We start from the raw sequence: 18,052 nt of genomic DNA, 5'->3' as shown, positions 1-18,052 counted from the left end.
ACAATGTGACAAATCTCCTTAGGTGCGTGAACTTGTAAATGGGGTGGATTTTCACGTCGTCGCTGAGTCACAAAAAGTGACGCAACCACAGTGCAAAAATTATGCAATGGGCTTGTAAACCTGCCCCTTAGGGCTTTATTTAGAATTTGGCCATTGGTTAATCTGTCACACACATTAAAGATACCCTATCTATCTCATTGCAAGTGCCATGGCATAAAATGAACTTCTAATGAGGAGAATGAGATATTCAACATGCTTGTGACAGAGTAATCCCTTCCCCTCCCTCCTCCCAAGTTCAAAATCAGGCCAAAGGTTAGGGGAAAACTGCCGCCATCTTTGGAGGGAGGAATTTCCATAGTCTGATGAAAGATTTTCTGAGGTAAACAACATGTTTCAAGATCTATTCTCAAATAAGGAGATGTTCTTTAGTTCAAAGATTACCCATATTGTCACCGACAGGCTCAGTTTATTTGCATATATTTGTAAAGACAGAGAATTAAGTACTCAACACAATATTTAGTGTTCTGCCTTTTTTAATATTTGAATAGGACACTTCCTATTGCAAAAACATCATTCATGCCTTGGAAGTGACTCTGAGGCTTCGCAGACAGAGACAAGCAACAGAATAGATTCAACAGGTTTAATCAATCGCTGGATCCTGTTGGTCTGTGCGCAATCGACCTGGCTGCCATTTTGGCGTCCCCACTGTTATGGCCGGCTAATCTGAGAAGAAAAAACAACACAGCATTTTAATAAAGCAAATTTGTATGCAGTATATTTAATATATCCATATTTTGTTTGCATTAACATTAACCAAATCCTCAAAGAAAAGTAAATGATACGTCACTTTCACTAACTTGAAAAGACATCCAGTGAATGTTGTCAAAGTACATCTCAGAGCCCCTGTGGGCATCGTCAGACCAAGTAACATTCGGGAATGTCTATTATTGGTGGCTGTTAGAGATGCAGGACTAGGAGAAGAGGATATGTTTTTCTCCAGATTGTATACTCCTTTAACACAATCACAGACCATATTTGGTACACCTTTTTTCAAATGGTAAGGTAATTGTTATACTTTCGCTGATTGCTTGATGCTTTCTCTGCTCTTTACCCCTGATTTTGACTAAATCTGATGCATCTGCTTAGAAATATCACAAGTAGGTTGAGGCCAGTGACTCCCACTCATTTAGAATTTGGCCTACTGCCAAGGGAACATCACTTTTTACTACGTTCCTGTGGTGATAGGGGCTTCGCCTTATTTACAAGGCAGCATTATGCCACTTAACGTGGCTTTACGCTGCCTTGAAAATAAGGCCCCCTTTCACGCTATGCTTGGTGTGAAAGTGGTGGACAATGGGTGTTGCTGCGGACGTTCCACCACAACACCCATTGATTCTGGGGCTGCCCCTCTATACAAGGGAGGCATAAATAGGAGGCAGCACCAGAATGAAGACCAGGGAAAACTAGTCCTACCCTGGTGCAATGAGGAAAAATGTTTAATTTCTCTTCGCTGTTTTCATGTGGGCTGTATTGTGAGTTGTTGACATAGAGATAAAGTTAGAAAACTCCCTCAATCTATGGAAGGCCGCAGCCATCTTTGGGAGAAGCCAGGAGAATGAAGCTATGGTTAGGCTGCAGCCATCATTGGGAGGGGCCAGGAGCCAGCCATCTTTGGGAGGGGCCAGGAGCCTGAAGCTATGGGAAGGCTGCATCCATCTTTGGGAGGAGCCAGGAGCCAACTTTGGGAGGAGCCAGGAGCCTGAATGCATGGGAAAGCTGCAGTTATCTTTGGGAGGGGCCGGGAGCCTGAAGCTAATTGAATGCTGCAGTCATCTTTGGGAGGGGCAGGAGCCTGAAGCTATGGGAAGCCCGCAGCCATCTTTTGGAGGGGCCAGGAGCCTTAAGCTATGGGAAGGCTTCAGCCATCTTTGGGAGGAGTCAGGAGTGTGCAAGCTAGTAATGAACACTTATAATACCACCACTGGGTCGGATACTAACCGGAAACATGTAAGGAATAACACTACAATATGTTGTGGTTTAAAACACATTTTTGTGTTTTTTATTATTGGTGTTATTCAACTTCAAGTAATAGTATGGGCATTTGTGAAAAACTGTCAATTTTAAAGCATCCCCAACCAATAATGAGTGTTGGACTTGGCCTTTTTGGCAGGTTCACCCCTGAACTTTTTGCCTTAAACCCTGACATGATGGTAGTGGTTTTAGGCCTCTGGGCACTTTAGCACTGTGGCCCAGTGTAAAGTGCGAGCGCTCTCTGAGTGCGTGTGGTGAGATTGGCCTGCCCTCCCATAGGAATGCATGGGTGATATATGTGTCCATGGTAATTCCTGGTATGAGGGGAGTGCAGGGTCGAGTTTAGTATGTATGAACTCGTGAGGATAAATGCTGCGCAGATTTATGGTGACTGGTGGAGAAATGCCACTTTTAGAAGTTGGCATTTGTGTGTGCTGTGTGCCTGCTTGCCTGATGTGAACTGCATGTCTGGCTTGTGATTGACAGGAGCTGAGAGGTGTGGGTGGCTCCAGGAGACAGGGTGAGTCAGCCCAGTGATGAATAGAGAGATCTACATGTAGATGGGCGGGAGGAGTTGCACCTGGGACCTGAATAGGGCTGTGCCTTCCATCCACAATGCTGGCTCCACCCCCTGTGGTGTGTCTGATCACTGAGCCCCCACCTGACAAAAGGTAGAGGAGCTGAGCAAAACAAAGTGCCCCAAATCCCCTCTAAATCAGTTCTGACTGGTATCCCCAAGCCCTGTGCTGTGACACAATGGGTAATGTTAGTATAAACATAGGGGCTGTGACCCCATGAAAAGGTTGAGTCTTGGTGTGCTGTTCCTGCCAGGCGTGCTGCTGCTGGGGGCCCAGGGGGGCTGCCTTGAGGGCTTGCCTCCCTGGGCCCTGCATTGCTCCTTGATGCCAAAAAGGACCTTTGGGATCCCTTTAGCTGTTCCTGACCTCCAGGACCTTAAAGAGACTTTTTCTGCATTTTTGGCACCCTGGGAGCACTGAGCTCTATTTCTTTTGCTTTCCCCAAAGGAGGAGGGCCTGGGGGCTGCGCAGCGCTGAGCTGCAGCCCTTGGTGAGGGAATCCCCAGCGTAGGGATTCCCCTATTGTGCCTTAGATGCAGTTGCCCATCCCACTTATTCTGGTATTTAATTGGCGGGAGTACACCCCACTTTCTGATCTTAATGGTGGGTGCCCATACCGCATGTTGCCTTGTTCTTTTTATTGTTTGAATAGTGGGTGCCACCCTGCTTCATATTTTAAGTTACAAGGGGGCTGACCCCTCATTGCCCGCTGAGCGAAGAGATCACTGTTGCGGCCCGTGCCGTAAAGGGAAGTCAGATGTGCTGCCTGATTCTGGGCGGGGCCCCACAGGCATCACTTACGCCTTCCCCCAGCCGAGTCTATGGGTAATTCCTGCTCTGCAACAACTTGTTGGGCTTGTGTTTGCTTGTGGTGGGTGCTATTGCCACTACTGGGGTTGGCCTTTCCACCCTGTAATTAATTAACATTTTGCTTGTTGATAAAGCTTGTCACACAGTTTTTCACCATGAATGGTACTGGACTTACTCCAACTCTGAGCTGGAGTAAATTTACTACTGTTTTGGGTCTTTTTTGGCAGTAGTAACTTTAGAAGTTTAGTTAGGGGCTAGCAGGAGGCTTACTCCTTTGGGCATGTGGGTGTGTCCCTCCTTAAACTACTCCTTACTCATCTCCAATCCCCTCCCATTTAGTAGTAGGCATTGCAATTTTCCAGCCACCCCAGGTCTCGCCCACATTTACTACTACGTAGTAGACTTTCATATGTGAGGATCTCCCCTAGAAAAGAAAGAAAGAGGTGCAGGTGGATGCTTCCAACCGTAGGTGTGTGAACTACATTTTGCAACAAGTAAGCATAACTACTGTAGTATGCTACTTTATATGTCACGAAATGCCTGTTTTGTTTGTGACTCACTCTCCTTCACTATGTGTGAAAACTCAGTGCAGGATAGAGTGGTGAGTTATATTTAGATTAGTCTGGTAAGTGAGCTGAAAAGTTTGCATGGTGGTGCGCTACTTACAATAATGTGAAGGTGGTGGATACATTGTAATGAAAGTTATAACTATAAAGTTAGCATTACTAAAGTTTGTGTAGTTTAAGTTTGGATTGTTTAGGGGAAAAAAGTTTTTTTTCATTTAATTTTAATGGTTTAAAGTATTTGTTTAAATAAAAATGAGCTTCAAATTACAGAGTCCAGTGTCAACAGGTGGAGTGTTGTTATGTGGAGTGTCATGCTTTACTGTGGATGAGTGTTTACTGTGGATGAGAGTGCTGTAAAGTCTATTGTCATAGAGTGAAGCATTTTAGAGAGGGATAGAGTTGAGTGGAGTAGAGTGAAGTGGCGTAGTAAAGTGTTGATTAGTGTAGTGGCATGATGCCTCATATAGTGGAGTCAGGTATTACAGAGTGGAGAAGCAACTTGTACAGTGGACCGGCATGTTGTACAGTAGAGTAGGGTGGTGTACACTGTCAGAGTGGAGTAGAGTGTTTTAGAGAGCCATAGGATGAAGTAGAGTGCCATAGAGAGGAGTATCATCATGTAGAGTGTCATAGAATACTGTGGAGGAGAGAGTCTAGAGTGGAGTGCTGTGTCATTGTAGAAAGGAGTGGGGTGGCAGGTTGTAGAGTGTCATTCATTGTAGTACAGTGGGGTAGAGTGGATGGGCATAGAGTGGAGTAGAGTGTCATAGAGGGGCAATGAGTGTAGTACAGTGTTATAGAGGGAAGTTGCATACGGTAGACTGGAGTGTCGGACAGTGGAGTGGGGTAGAGTATAGTACAGTTGCATAGAGTGTGATAAAGTGTAGTAGAGTGGATTATGGTGAAGTGTACACTGGAGTGGGCTAGCATAGAGTGGAGTGAAGTGTCATAGAGTGGATTGGTGTGTCATAGACCATAGTGGTGTGGAGTACAGTAGAATAGAGTGGCTTTGCAAGTAAAGTGTCATAAATTGAAGTACTATGTTTCACATTAGAGTGTAGACAGTAGAGTAGTGTTACATACAATATAGTAATGTTTTAGAGTGGAGTGGTGTACAGTACTGTACAGTGTTGTAGAGTGTGGCAGATTGGGTTGGCTTACAGTGTTATAGAGTACAATGGCATAGAGGGGAATGGTGTAGAGTGGAATACTGTGTCATAGAGTTGAGTGCAGTTAGGTGGTGGACAGTGGCATACAAAGAGTTGCATATAGTGTTGTATAGTGGATTAGAGTATTGTAGCACAGCATAGAGTGGAGTAGTGTGTTCTTCAGAGGCCTACATAATACTTCAGTGTTGTACAGTGGCCTTTAAGGGTTTAGACTGGAGTGAAGTGTCAGAGAGTGGCATACAGTGTTGCAGAGTGGGTGTTGCTTAGAGTACAGTATTGTGTCAAACAGTGGAGCTGTGTTGAGTGGATTGTTGTACAGTAGCACAGAGTTAGGTAAAGTCCTGAAGAGTGAAGTAAAGTTGAGTGGAGTGGCGTAACGTAAAGTAGAATGGAGTGTAGTGGTGTGTTGAAGAGTAGAGCAGCATGGGGTGGAGTGTAGTGGTGTACAAGAGGTAGTAAACTGGCATAAAATAGAGTGGAGTGGAGTGTTATGGAATTGATATGGTTTTTATAGTGGAATACAACGATGTACGGGCATAGAGTGGAGTATAGAGTTAAACAGTGGAGTGTACGGTGTAATAACCGACTTTTTCTGGCCCTTTTTAGAGGGAGAATAATGGAGAATGACTCCAGTCTATCACCTTTATAGTATAGGGATGAGGACTATAAGTAGGACCTATTCATAAGGCACAGTAGTGCATTTTCGTACCCTTTTCCTTAGATCAGGGCTTATGAGCTTAAGCTAGGGAATAGATATATAAGTGCTGGTGATGATCCATCCTTTTGCAGGAGTATTAGCATATTTTCCATGGAGTTATGCGTATTTTGGGCCGTGTAGGCCTTAAACGGGACAGACTCCATCTTGCCTTCTGCACGGTAGCTGGAGAGGCTTTCTAGGTCAAGTGTAATGTTTTAGTTTCAAGGTGTTGTTCGCTTGGAGAGAACCGGTTCAGGCTGGCCCTTATCGAAAGAATGTATTTTTCTCCACTCCGAAGACACAACTCCAGGCTGGCCGGCTGGGAACCTGTCCTTGGTACGGGGAGGTACAAGAATTTGGTGGGCGGCAGGTTACTGGCCGTAACTTTCCATGAAGGGACAGGCTTTGATATTAGCGAAAGTGTTAGGCAATGAGTCAGTTAGTTCGTAGGCGGCAGCTAGCCGTTAGCATCTATGCTATTAATTATTTCCGAGGCGGACAGTCGCCATTTTTGAAGTCCGAGAAATATTCTAAGACCGAGACTCTCTGAGTAAGACTGGAGGAGAAATAGCGCGGAGCGCATAGAGCCAGAGAGAGAGAGAGACGGTAGCTAATAGCGAGTAAGGTTCCAGTGCCTTGGAGGGAAGCAGAGGAGGTTGAGCCTAGCGGTGCAGACGTGTACTTGTGACGGCTGAGGTGTGACCCCGAGACGAGCCAAGACACAGACGAGAAGGGAACCTAGATGACTACCGAGCCCCGACTTCATATTAATCAGGTGACCTCCGCCCTTTCCCATATTGAGCGCTCATCCTAACCCCCTTTGTCTTTTTCTTTGCAGAATATATATATATTGCATAGTATTGTGTTTGTGTTAACTGCTAATAAAATACCCCGAGTTCTTAGTGAACCGACATGTGCCTTGTATTCTTGTTCAATCGAGGTAACCGCACTTTCTAGTCAGGCATTGTTTGCATGAGCGGATGTGATTCCAGATCAGGTAAGGAATGAATGAACAATGAGGGAAGGAGGGTATGTTTGATGTCAAGAGCAGAAGGTACATATATACATATCAATTTGACAAGTCATACTGATTTCGATTATTGTAGTTTTATCCCGAGTAGACAAGTGAGAGATTTCCTTCTTAAGTATTCATAGGAAAGTGATCGTCGTTAGTATACGGCGTTAATGAGAACACTGGGGGGATACAGTGTGGAGGTTCGCCGGATTGTGGACCGTGTGTAAGTGAGAGCACTGGGGGGACACAGTGTGTAGGTTCGCCTGATTGTGGACCGTGTGGAAAATGAGAGCACTGGGGCTGCAGACCCATGTGTGTAGACACGCCAGATTGTGTGTCGAGTGAGCACTGATAGTGATCAGTGTGTAAGGGTACATATTCAGACCTGCCCCAGGGTAGATTAGTCTGGGCCGAAGTGGCCGCGAGACTAGTTGGTATAAATAGGATATTGTAGAAAACCTATGCATGTTTATTGCTATCTTCCCCATCCCCAGGTACGAGATGTACGTACATATATGTCTATACCCATTGTAAATACGTCCTGAGGTGGGAGGTGATTACGTTCCGGCTGGGTTAGAGGGGCCCCTAGGGGCTGATTCCATTTGAGCGGAAAATCCGGTCGTTACATACGGGAATAGGGGGGAATAAAGTCTTGTAGAGTGCCATAAGGTGTAGTAGACTTATACAGAGTGGAGGAGAGTGTCCTCCAGTGGTGAGGAGTAGAGTGGAGTGGCGTATATTATAGTGGCATAGAGTGGAATACCGTACAGTGGAATACTGTACAGTGTATTTCTCAAATAGTGGCTATTATATGGTATAAATAGAATGTGTAAGAGGAAAATATAATATATAGGAACCACTGTGGCAAATAATATAAAAGGAAGGTAATAGCAAATTGTCTCTGTTTTCCATGCAAACTATTTGTATTTACTACTATTATTGAACTAATTTTGTCTTTTCTCTCTCTCATGGTTTCTGCATTAGTTATATGCTTTGGAAGGATGAGAGGGTATGCGGGACTGTAGGGTTGTAATAATATTACTAAATTGAAATGGTAATGATGTTTTTTAGATGATATACAAGCTATTTTCACAAAATATATGAAATATTACATATGTTTTGAATAAAAAATGTATCAAATTTGATATTAATTGTCCCTCTGGTCATTGCACATTGTGCCCTAAGTCTTATTATGATGGATTTTACATCTCATGAATGTAGATTTGCCTAGGTTTTTTGTACATTTGAGTACATTTTCCCTGCCTTAGGAACTATGGGCCATATGTGGGTAACTTTGAAATACCGATTCCTAAATACCGAATTTTACCGATTCGGTATTTAGGAATCGGTATTTCATATGTAGGGAATAATTCGGTAAAAAATACCGAATCGTTAATATTCCTTATTACTGAATCGATAATACCGATTCTGTAATAAGGAATCACCTACCCATTCATTCCTATGGGATTGGAGGCCCATAGGAATGAATGAAAAGAAATTTGGTATTACCGAATCGGTATTACCGATTTGGTAATCATGGGAGGTATTTCAAGGGTGCCAGGGTGTCCAAAGGACACACTCTGGCACAACTGAAATGTGCATGTGTGCACATGTGGCGCACATTCATGCCCTAAGGGCATGGATGTGTGCCACATGGCACACTTCAAAAAGCAAAAAAGTGCTTTTTGAAAGGAAATCGCTATTAACCACCAATTAGGAGTTGGTGGTAAATAGTGTTTCCTTAAGGCTGAGGTGCACTGTTTTAAGTGCTACCTACATTGCATTTAAGGCATCGGTATTACCGATTCCTTAAATGCAAGGCCATAAGGAATCGGTATTAAGGAATCGGTATTTACTGGTTCCTTAATACCGAATCCTCCCTACATTTCAAATGCCTAAATACAGGTCGGTAACGGTGAAATTTAACGAATTTCACCCTTACTGACTGGTATTGGCACACCTACATATGGCCCTCTATCTTTTAGCAGGGAACCCCTTAAATTTGCATTATTAGAGTGGTGTCTCGTACAGTAGAGTGGAATGCTGTGTCGTACAGTGTTAGAGACTTTCGTAGAGTGGAGTAGAGTGTTGTACATTAGAGTGTACAGGCATAAAGTAGAGTGCAAATTTGGTGTAGTGTACAGGGATAGAGTGTAGTAGAGTGGCATAGAGTGTAGTAGAGTGGAGGAGAGTGGGTTTAAATATATAGTGGAGGAGAGTACACTGAAGTGGCTTAGAGTGGAGTAGCATACAATGGAGTGCCATGTAGTGTAATAACAGGAACTGGAGTGTTATAGACAGGGGTGGCATACATTGGACAAGCATAGAGAGGAGTGGCATAGAGTGGAATAGCATACAGTGGAGGCGTGTACAGTGGAGTGTAGTACAGTCAAGTAGCGTAGACTGGAGTGGCGTAGAGGGGAGTATTCTACGGTTGATTGGCGAACATTGCAACACTGTATAGTGTAGAAGCATACAGTGGAGTGGCATACAAGGAAGAGGTGTAGACTTGAGAGGCACATAGTGGAGTGGGGTAGAGTTGAGTACAGTGGTGTGGCATAGAGTGGAATGGCATAGAGTGGAGTGGTGTACATTGGAGTGGCGTAGACTGGAGTGGCATGAAGTGCAGTGGGGTAGAGTGGAATAGCATACAGTGGAGTTGCATAGAGTAGAGTGGTGTTCAATGGACTACCATAGAATGGAGTGGTGTAGAGCAGAGTGGTATACACTGGAGTGGGTGTAGAGTGAAGAAGCGTATAGTGGAGTGGCATACAGTGGAATAGTCTAGAGTGGCATGCAGTGGAGTGGTGTAGAGTGTAATCCTGTGTACAGGAGCAGAGTACAATGCAGTGGCATACAGTGGAGCAGAATAGATGACTGGAGTGGCGTAGAATGGAGTGATGTAGAGTGGAGTAGCACACAGCCTAGTGCCACACAGTGAAATAGTATACAGTGGAGTGTTCTAGATTGGATTGGCATACAATGGAGAAGCATACATTTGAGTGGCGTAAATGGAGTGGTGTAGACTGTAGTAGTGTATAGACAAGAGTGGTACAGTGTAATAGTATTCAGTGGAGTGGCATTCAGTGGAGTGGCATCGAATGAAAATAGTGTAGAATGGAGTGGTTTAAAGTGGAGGACCATAAACTGCAATATCATACAGTGGGTACGTATACACTGTAGTGGCATACAGTAGAATAGCATACTATGAAGTGTTGTACAGTGTAGTGACAAACACTTGAGTGACAGAGTGGAGCAGCGAACAGTGTAGTGGCATACAGTGCAATAGCGTGCAGTGGAGTGTTGTAGAGTGGAGTGACATACAGTGGACAAATGTAGCGTAGAGTGGTGTACCGTGTAATAGTGTATAGTGAAGTAGCATCCAGCGAAGTGGTGTACAATGAAGTGGTGTAGCCTTGAGTTGCATAGAGTGATTGTGTGTACAGTGTAAGAGCTCAGAGTGTAGTGGCATACAGTTAAATAGCATAGAGTGGAGTCTTGTTCAATGGAGAGGCTTAGAGTGGAGTGGTGGTGAGTGGAATAGCGTATAGTGAAGTGCTATATAGTGGAGTGGTGTAGATTGGAGTGATGTACTGGTGTGGCATTCACTGGACTACAGTAGAGTGGAGTGGTGTATAGTGTAGTTTTGTACAGTGGGGTAGTGCACAGAGGTATGTGAAATTTAGCAGCAAGGTAGATTGAGGTGTGGAGAGTAATGCAAAATAGCAAATTATGCTGCCCTGCTTTTCACCAGATTTACCAATCAATGCAGGGCCAGGCATGGTGCCTTGTGTTGCTTTGTATATCTGACTTAAGTATTGTGTTGCCCATGCAACGCGATACGCGACACAAGGGTACCACAATATAATAATACGGATAGGCCTTTGTTATATTTTGGGCCATGGTATACCACAATAACTTAGTGGTATATCGTGGTACATGGCGAGGACAAGCCAGTATATAATTGGGTTTTTAGAAAATGAAAAGGCAGTCATATTTTGTTTACTGCCCTTTGGCTGTGTTCTATATTAGAGCCTGATATAGTAGAATGTTTTATTGTAGTTTCCTACCTATTGCCACTTTATTAAAGTGGCAATAGGTAGAGAAATGTATTTATATATTTTTTAACATCGTTTTCAATAGGTGTATGCAGTACTGCATAGGTACCTAGTAAGTACAATATTTTTTAGGGAATGTTTCATTTTGTAAATCTTTTTTAAGCTGCATGGTATTTGCGCTGCATTTTTTAGGTATTTTCGTGGTACTCCGTACACTTTTGTTTAACAGAATTACATATGTTAAAAATTGTAAATAACTGTACTACACTATATTTCTGAAATATAGTGTAGTACAGTGTTTTACAAATTTTAATACACTTATTTAATTGTTTTAAATGCCATAGTACTTCCAAGAAGAAACATGGTACTCTGAACATATTTAAGAAATATATAAAAACTGTTTATTTAAAAAATCTTCTTCTCTATCTATTACCACCTTACTAAAGAGGCAATAAGTTGGGAAAACATATAAAATCTAATACCTGCCAATAATTGAGGCCCTAAGGCAGAACCCAGGCATGGTGGCCTTAAAATAACATGGCTGCCATAAACTTTTGCATAGGCAGTCATTATCCATTTAGATAATGACTTGCTTTCCATGTACTGCGGTAATTTCATGACGTTTTGCGTAATTCTGCCAAAGTACAGTGGTTGCAGATATCACTAAATTTAAATACCTTATATTTATTTCTTTTAAAGGTTTTATATAGCGCGGACTAGACCCTGGAAGGGTATCAGAGCGCTTTACAGAAGTTACATCACATAGAAAGCTTGATACAGTAGGTACAAAAATGAGAGTAGAAACTAGAAAGAGCATACTTGAGGTCAAACATTAGTAGTGGTTCCGGGGGTACTCAGGAGTGTGTTAGCCATTGGTCTTTAAAATCAGGTATAAGTTCTGTTTGAGAGCAAGTTTAGTGTTGAGGTCAGGTAGGAATTTGTTCATTTAAAGTAGTTTGACTTCATTTTTAGAATTAAACTGTTTTTTATTGGCAGAACACATGATAAGAAAATACAGTGCGTCATTGCCTACAACCCGAAAGTCTAGAACACCACTCGTGTTTATAGGACAGTGCAACGAGGGCACACCATAGTTCGTTTGAAGCGAGTAAGTCTGCATTTAATAAATCAAAACAAGGAAAAAGAAAAAGAACAAACCAGATTTCAAAACATATGAAACCCTGGCCCTCCCTCACCCCCTCCCCTCCTCCCTCTCGGTGAGCCACCGCAGACGCAGGCCTACACATGTGGTCGTATATGAAGGGTGGCAGTCCCCCGGGGAAAAAGCGATTACATTAGGGGACATATACCTTAGCCTCCTTCGTGGCTCTCAGGGATCAGCTTTAGAAAGTGCAGATGGTCAGGGCATGTTAGTTCCCAGATCTCAGAAGATAGGATTGTGATGAAGGGAGCCCAGACCTTAGAGTATTCAGATTTGCCCCTGAGCAAAGCCATGGACAGTCTCTCCATACCCAGGAGGGACCATAATTGGAGCAGCCATTGAGAATGGTCTGGGATCCTCTTGGTCTTCCAGCCCGCTAATATAACCCGGTGCGCAGCATTCAAAGCCAAGGTGATCTGCTTGCCCTTGATTGAACACAAGGGGAAGGTCAAAGCGGTCGGGAATCCTAGGATAGTGTAGGCGGGAAATGTTATGTTATGTTATGTTAATATGGTTTTTTATAGCGCACGGCTACTCCATAGAGTGTCCGGGCGCTTTTATTAATGAACCAGTAACAGAGAAAAACACAACACAGTAAAATAAAACAGACCAGGCAGAAAGAAGAAAGAGCAACCTAAAGGGCGAAAAGCCAAGTTTTAAGGCCCTTCCTGAAGTTCAGCAGATTAGAGGTACTGCATAATGCTAGGGGCAGAGTGTTCCAAAGCTGTGGCGCCAACAGCTTAAAAGAGCGACCTCCAATACGAGCCCTTTTTACTCGTGGGACCACAGCGAGGAACAGAGATTCAGACTTCAGAGATCTGGCCGGATGGTAGAAGGCAAGCCTCTTCTGGAGATATTTGTCTCCCGAGGCGTGAAGAGCCTTATGGGCCAAGATCAAAGCCTTGAAAACTATCCGCTTACGGATAGGCAGCCAATGGAGCGACTGCAAAAGACCAGAAACTCTGGCTCGCCTATACAGACCGAAAATGGCCCTTGCGGTCGAGTTCTGGACCACCTGCAGCCGTTGCAAGAGATATTCCGACAGGCCGAGATATAGGACGTTGGAATAATCCAGTCTTGAGCCTATTAAGGCCTGCACCGTCGTCTTCCTATGTTCCTCTGAAAGCAGAGGAAGGAACTTACGGAGCATCCTGAGGAGGCCAAAACATGTTCCCGTAAGACCAAGGATCTGAGATCTTAACGCCAGACCATTGTCAATCTTGATCCCCAAGTTCTTTGCCAGCTGAGACGAACCCGCTGGAGGGAACATGTTAGCCGGCCACCATTCCTGCCAATCTGGATCGGATGGACAGCCGAAGAAGAGCACCTCAGATTTATCTGAGTTGCACTTGAGGCTGTTAAGCTGGAATCTCGGGATAGTAGTACCAAAGGCCCCGTTGATCTCGTCAAGGATTTTGTCCCAGTATCTTTTATGTTTTGGGCAGTTCCACAACAAGTGAGGGAGAGGTCCCGGACTCCTATAGCCACGCCAACAGGGTCCGTCGTTCTGAGAGCTCCACATAGCTAAGCGAGCCGGGGTGTAGTACCAATAGGATACAATTTTAAATGCGGTCTCTGTGTGACCCATAGAGTGTGCAAAATATGTGATCTATAAAATATGTCCTCCCACTCTTTGTCTGATAGAGTACGACCTATTTCTGCCTCCCACTGCTTCTGTCTCGCAGAACAAACCCCTTTCACTTCTAATGTAAGGAAGGTGTATAACTCGGAGTTGAGCTTACGGTCGTCCTTTATGACTTGATCTTTTAAGGAAGTGCTAGAAGGATTCATTCTGATTTCAGGAGACAGGGCATTCCAGATTCTAGGTGCTAGTCCTGAGAAAGTATGGTTGTATGTTTTCTTTTTCCAAAATTTTTGCAGTTTCAATAGCCAGGTGCTGGTGCTTCTTGACGTTCTGCCACCGCCTGAAGTTCCAGTTTATTGGCTAGATACCTTGGTGTCTTGAAGTGCAAGGCTTTGTGTGTCATACAGGCAATTTATAGCTGTGATCTTGCCTCAAAAGGGAGCCAGTTGAGTGCCTTTAAATAAGGGGAGATGTGGTTGCTCTTTTTGGAGCCGGTGATTAATCTTGCAGCCGTGGGGAGGGAGGCTCTTAGTGGAGCCAGTCTGCATCTCAGCAGACCACTTAAGGTTGTTTTCCAATATTCTAATCTGAGATCACTAGAGTTTGCACTGCTGATTTGAGGTCGTCGACGGGAAGGAAGGGTTTTAGTTTTCTAATAATGTTCATATGAAAGTTTGCTCTCTGGTAGCTATACTGATGTGTTCCTGCATGGTGAGCTTTTTATCAATTGTTATTCCTAGAGATCTTGCGGAGTCCATGATGTGTGGTTGGCAGTTCAAGGCTGATAAGTGTTTCATCCAGTCTTCAATATTGACGTGTCCTTGCGAAGGGGTAATTAGGAGGAATTCAGTTTTGAGCGCATTGAGTTTTACGTGGTTTCTGGTCAGACAGTTGTGGGTTTTTTGCAGAGTTGTGTTGAGTGAACTAATATCATCTGGTGATGATACTTTTAGGTATAGTTGGGTATCATCCGCATATATGTGGTACTGAACATTGAAAAGTTTCAGAATTTTGGTGAAGGGCTCCATGAATAGATTGAAGACAGTAGGTGAGAGTGGGAACCTTGAGGAACTCCTAGGGGGACCGTGGTGGTGGTGGACAGTGATTGGTTGAGTTTGATTCTCTCCTCTCGACTGTCTAAAAAAGAGGCAAACCATTTTAGGACATTCCCAGATAACCCCATTCTGTGAGACTGTCATGTTTTACCGTATTGAAGGCTGAGGATAGGTCTAGGAGGATTAGGAGGCAGGATTTATTTTGGTCTAGTATTCTGAGCGAATCATCAACGATGTGCGTCATGGCTGTTTCTGTGCTATGGTCCTGACGGAAGCCTGATTGGAACTGGTCAATGAGGTGGAATTGAGCTAGGTGGCTGCATAGTTGGGGATGGATGCATTTCTACATTAGTTTTGCTAGGGTAGGAATAGTGGAAATTGGATGGTAGTTATCTGTGATTGTGTGGTCAGCTGTGGGTTTTTTAGAATGTGGGTTACCTGACCTGTTTTTAGGCAGACTTGCAGTAGGGAGGCATTCACTATCTTTGTCGAGAGAAGTTTTGAGCTCCCCGAAGATATTGGCTGGAAGCGGGTTGCAGAGTGATTTGATGGTTTAATTGATGCAAAGATCTTGAGAATGTAATTTTCGTCGAGAGTTTTGAAAGTGTTCCAGGATGCTTTGTTTTTTAGGATAAGTTTGAGTTGGTTAGGGGTTTGTACAGACGAGTGGGGTGTAGGTGGAGGTATTTTTTTAGGTGTCCATTTGCTGTTTGGAGTTTATTTTCTATACTTTTAGATTTTAAAAGGAAGAGGGAGGCAAACGTTGCAGTTTGGTTGAGTTTAGACCTAATGTGGAAGCATTGGGTTGTTGAGCGGATTATTGCTTGATAATTTCAAACAGTTTCCTTGGGTGACTTCTGCCTTGTTTAGCTGAACTTTGAAGAAATGTGCTTTTGATGATCTTATGTGTTTTTTGTAAGTGCTTCTCCGTGATCTCAGTTGCTTAAGGTGCTCTAGCAGTGGTGAGGATCTCCATGCCCATTCAGCTAGTCTCAGGTTGCGTCTTTGGTCATTTAGGCTCCCATTGAACCATGGTTTGGAGTCTTTAGAGAACATTCTTTTTAGCTGAAAGGGCACCAATGCTTCAAGAATGCTAGTCATCAAATTGTTGTAGTGGTTAGTGAGGTCATGGACCTCTTTCAAGTCCACGGGCGGCAATAGTACGTTGTTGCTGAGGCATGTTAGATCATTGAGGTTAATGTCACAGGTGTTCCTTTTCCATTGTTTGGGTTTCTTAAGTTGGGGTTTATGTGTCTTAGTTGGTTCGGTTATAAGGAAGGTGATGTAGTGGTGATCTGTCCAACCAGAGGGGACGATAGATTCAAGTTTGATGAAATGTGGTCTAGCAATGACGAGATCCAGAGTAGCACCCAGGTTGTGCCTCGGGCTGTCACAGATTTGGACCAGGTTGAGGTTAGTAATGCAGGTTTTTAGGCTATTAACTGTGGGGTAATTGTGGTCATTCCAGTGAAAGTTAAAGTCTCAGAGGAAGATGTAGGAGCAGTGTTGTCTAGCATTGGAGGAGATGATTTCCATGATTTGTTAGATGAATGAGTGGTTGTTGCCTGGAGGGTGTTAGCTCAGGTGTACATAGGGGACTGTTGTTGCTCACAATGTTTAAGGATAGGTATTCATAGGTGATGGGGACAATGGTTTGTGACTGGTTTACCTTAAGGTTAATGCGATGTATACAGGCTATGCCACCCCCTGATATTTTTGGTCTGTCTGCTCTTATGATGCCATAGCCGGGAGGGATTAGAATGTCAAGGATAGGTGCAGAGTCTATCTTTAGCTATGTTTCGGTTAGGAGGATTAGGTCAACATCATTCGTAAGAATGAGGTCTGCTATGTTAGCTGCATGTTTAACTTAAATTAAAAAATACTTACCAAACTTATCTGCTGTGCCCAAAAGGATCATCTGTGGACAATAATGTCTAATCTAGCCAAATATTATGTAAATCCGTTAAGCCATTTTTTGCGCTATGTCTAATGCAATAGTCTATGGAAAATGCATTGGTGGAAAAACACGTTTTGAGACCCCCCTTTTATCTTTGCACCCACTTAACGATTCACCACCCAAATGTACATCAGCACAAAATGTAGAAAATGCTATAGGTCTGGCAAGTTTTGTGTCAGTTGTTGAAATGGGTGGAAAGTTATTAGGGAGCAAATATCAGAGGAATCCTAACCATAACTACAGAGTTGCAATCAGATCTAATGTGACTTTTTTCTTTTTATGTATTGTATTTGGTATGTATTTAATAAATGTGCCTTTTAGTTGTTCAAGTCTTACTTCTGAAACTTTACATATGCAGTCTAGTCAATTGTTTGGACTTCCTTGCTACTTTTAGTAGTATTGTGCTACCTGTGAAGCCCAAAGTGATTGAAATTAAATCAGAAAGTGGGGTAACAGGGACTACCCCCTTGGAGGTTTGGGAGCAATCCCAGCGCATACCTTCTGTAGCGTCAATTTCTTGTATGGGGCACTTATAATCTTGGTATAGCGCCATTGACAAGGGCAGAGGGGCCCCCCTATCCATCTTGATAGTGACGTGCAGTTGAATTAGCATTGGGTGTTGCCAGAAGTGCAAGTACTGTGCCTGGGTGCAATATGCATACAGTGGGAAATCAGGAGCTCCCAAACGTCTCTGTGTCATTGGTAGTGTAAGTAATTCCCATGGAATACTGGGTTGCTTATCGGCCCAAACCAGCTCAATCATATTGGACGTGAGACCCCTGAGGAATTTTGCAGTGATGGGTATTGGTATACTTACAAAGAAATATAGTCATTTCTGGAGAATGATTATTTTTATGGCCGCAATTCGGCCTGAAATGGACAATGGCAAGCCCCTCCATCTTTGAATCCTGTCTTCTATCAAAGACATTACCCTCCCGTAATTGGCCGACCAAATCTCTTGCATGTCCCTGCTGACCCATATCCCCAGATAGCGTGTTGGGCCCTCCGCCCAGACTATCAGGAATTCGGATGTGAAGTTGGTGGTAGCATCAGTCAATGGGAGGATTGTAGACTTAGCCCAATTGATGTGGATTCCTGAGATACCTCCATACGTACCAGTTCTCTGATAATAGGTGCGAAGTTGACCGCTGGATCAACAACATGGTAAAGTTAGACTTTAGGTCTAGGTTTTGGCTAAAAGTTTAACCTTGACCAAAAGTCTAACTTTACTACTACTAAAGTTAGATTTCTGGTCTAAGTTTAGCCCAAAAGTCTTTTCCTCGTGTTTTTTCCTATTAAAGACCATTAAAAAAGAACTTCCGTTTATTCCCATGGAAAGCAGGAAAACAGTGATCTCCTCTTTGATCCT

General features: G+C 43.5%; 1 long non-coding RNA gene across 1 annotated transcript in view; it reads right to left on the bottom strand.

Moving 5' to 3' along the window:
- Positions 1-515: 515 nt before the first annotated feature.
- LOC147706156 (uncharacterized) overlaps positions 516-18,052 on the bottom strand; it is a 43,978-nt gene continuing 26,441 nt past the window's right edge. Inside the window, exon 3 of the long non-coding RNA XR_015297619.1 lies at positions 516-723. This is a non-coding gene — a long non-coding RNA (uncharacterized LOC147706156). The remainder of the gene's footprint in view (positions 724-18,052) is intronic.

This window comes from Lissotriton vulgaris, chromosome 7, assembly GCF_964263255.1.
Source record: "Lissotriton vulgaris chromosome 7, aLisVul1.2, whole genome shotgun sequence".
Taxonomy (NCBI): domain Eukaryota; kingdom Metazoa; phylum Chordata; class Amphibia; order Caudata; family Salamandridae; genus Lissotriton; species Lissotriton vulgaris.
Note: the sequence above shows the minus strand (reverse complement) of the source record. Positions and strands in the feature narration are given on the sequence as shown.